This window comes from Aegilops tauschii, chromosome 5, assembly GCF_002575655.3.
Source record: "Aegilops tauschii subsp. strangulata cultivar AL8/78 chromosome 5, Aet v6.0, whole genome shotgun sequence".
NCBI classification, from domain to species: domain Eukaryota; kingdom Viridiplantae; phylum Streptophyta; class Magnoliopsida; order Poales; family Poaceae; genus Aegilops; species Aegilops tauschii.
Window position 1 is genome coordinate 375358868 of NC_053039.3, and position 3017 is coordinate 375361884.

Sequence of the window (3017 nt, forward strand, 5' to 3'; positions counted from 1 at the left end):
TTTCCTTTCCGAAAGAGGCACGCCCGTGACTTTCGCGAAAGCACAACCGTGCCTCTGGCGAAAACAAAATCGTGACTCTCGCGAAAGAAAAAAACAGAAAACGCGTATTTTTTCCCTTTCCGAGAGGCACGGCCGTGACTCTCGCGAAAGCACAACCGTGCTTCTCGCGAAAGAAAAAAAGCAGAAAATACGTCTTTTTTTCGTTTCCGAAAGGCACGGCCGTGACTCTCGCTAAAGCACAACCGTGCATCTCGTGGAAGAAAAACCGTGACTTTTCGTGAAAGAAAAAAAAGTATTTTTTCGCGCAAATTTTTTTTCGAATTTTTTTTAGTCGAAAAGCTAAGGAAGACCGGGGGAAAACCAAAACGTCGAAAAAACCTGAGAAAAAAGTTTTAAAAGCCGAAAATGCGTGCGGAAAAAAAAACTGGAGGGAGCGTCCAGAGCGCGACACGTGGCAAATGGCTGAGAGCGCGCCAAGTGGCACTGATTGTTGCGAGGCTCCCGAAGAAGCGCTCGTTAACTACTTGCTCTCGAAATACTAGTTGCGCGCCAAGTGACGTTGATCGTTGCGAGGCACGGCCGAACAGGCCGGCGCCCACTTCAGTCTGGTTGTGTCAACGATGAAATTTTACAACAATTAGCTGGGTGCTCCTATTCAGCGCTGTTAGCGTCGGGGAACACGACTGACGCTGTCTACAGCGCCCAGTGGGCCAACCCACTAAGGTGGAGCGCACAAACTGGTATTAAAACCGCGCAAACACCGAAAAAATGCGCTTCCGCGACCAATCGAACTTGCGCCCTACAATCTTGCACATGTTTGGCTAACCACTACGGCAGCTTCAAGAAAAGGCTAACAACGACGGCATGTCGTTGCACGTGACTAATACAATGCTAACTATTATAGCCGCTCATACATGATTTTCTTTAAAGAAAATTGAAACTTCATAGATTTTGAAAAGAGTTCGTGAACATGAAAAAAAAACGTTGCCCTGTTCAAATAAAGTTCATCAATTTTGAAAAATAGTTCACACGAATTTGAAAAAAGTTCATCATTTTTTTTAAAAGTTCATTGAATTTGAAAAGAAGGTCATTGAATTTTTAAAAAGTCTTTTTGCGGGTAAAAAAGTTCATCAAATTTGGAATATAAGTTTATCGAATTTGGAAAAAAATCATCGATTTCTAAAAAAAGTTCACCAAAATCTAAAAAAAGTTCGTCTAATTTGAAAAAAGTTCTGCAAATTTGAAAGATGTTCATCACTTCTGAAAAAATATCATCGATTTGTAGAGATTTCATGCATTTAAGAAAAGAAAAAATAAACAGAAGAGAAGAAACAAAATGTACAAAACATGGGCATTTCCTATACGTATAAATATAAGAAAGAAGGTTGTATGCAACAGCGAGAGGTTGGCGTGGTGGTTAGTGTACTTCCCTGTCCAATGGTGAGATCACCACTTTCGCACACACCTTTTTGGAGTTTTGAAACCAAAAAAAAAAGACGTCAAAGTCTGGCCCAAAACTGAGGGACTGTGTGGCGGTTTGTAGAATGAACGGCAAGCAGCGACTGAAACGCTACCTTTTTGGAGTTAAAAAACAAAAAAAATGTAAATGGGCTGGCCCAAAACTGAGGTACATGCGCGCCAGTTTGCAGAATGAACTGCAATCGACGCCTGAAGCGCTAAATAGGAAACCGCAATCAACTGGCTCGTCATGGTGCCAGACTATGTCACCGTACTAGGATGCAATGAATTCAGAGATAGCCCAGGAAGCGAAGCAATTTCTCGTCCGCCATAGGACATAAGTACGTCTCACCTCTGGTGTGGCGCTACTCAGCTGGCACAATATTGTAGGGGACTTTTCTTCATGTCGATTCCTTTATTTTTTTAACTGTTTTCCATGAATTTTCTACGGATTTTCCTCATGTTTCTTAAGTTTTTCCATTCCTTTTTTAATTTTTATTTGGTTTTTTCTTTGGCTATTTCTTCTACCTTTTCCTATTTTCTCAACACGTCTAATTTTTCATACACATTGTATATTTTCGTATACATTAGGAAGAATTTTATACTTGTTTAACATTTTTAATACATGATTTTAAATATATGTTTTAATGTCTATTTTTTCATGCATAGTGTACATCTTTCGCATACATCTAAATTTTATACACGTTTAAATCTTTTCAAATACTCTAAATGCTCTTATATTAGTATTTATATCACTATTTAGTGATCTAAACGCTCTTATATTAGTATACGGAGGGTGGACATCTTTTTGAACATTTTTGGAGTACGTCTTACCCCTTTTTCAAATACACATTATATTATTTTGTGAATTATGCAACACTTCTTTTAAACTATGCGCCATTTCTCGCATTGTATAAACTATTAAAAAAATTTAAAAACATATTTTTGAAATGCATGAACTTTTTAGAATGTAATATACATTTTTTATGAATGGTACGAAACATTTTTTGTATTACACGAGATTTTTTTTACATTGTATAATATATATTTTTAAAAATCACGTACATTTATAAAAAATCATGAACACGGTTTAAATGTCACATGTATTTTCATAATAGCATAAGTATTTTATAAAAGTTGAAACAACATTTTTTTACATCGCATAAACATTTTTAAAATGTGCAATGAACATTTTTAAAAAAATTAAATTTTCATGATATATATATTTAATATTTTTTAGAAAATAAATAAAAAACATGTGCATGACTTCAGCATCATGAACCCACACGTCTACTTGGCCGACCCACTATCGGCTCTCTGTAGACGAGCAAAGCTACTGCCTCGGATAGAGCGAGAAATAGCCTCACTCACTTCTACAATGTTGTGAGGCCATGACCCCAAACTCCCAAAGGACCAAGGTGAATCCACATGTGGCTGGTTTTCTTTTTGATTTTCACCTTTCACCAGTTACTATTTTTTCAAGGAAACTGATTCATTTCAACAGGTTGTAACGGCTCGCTTGGGAGCCACGTCGACCACGCGAAACGTGTCCCATTGGC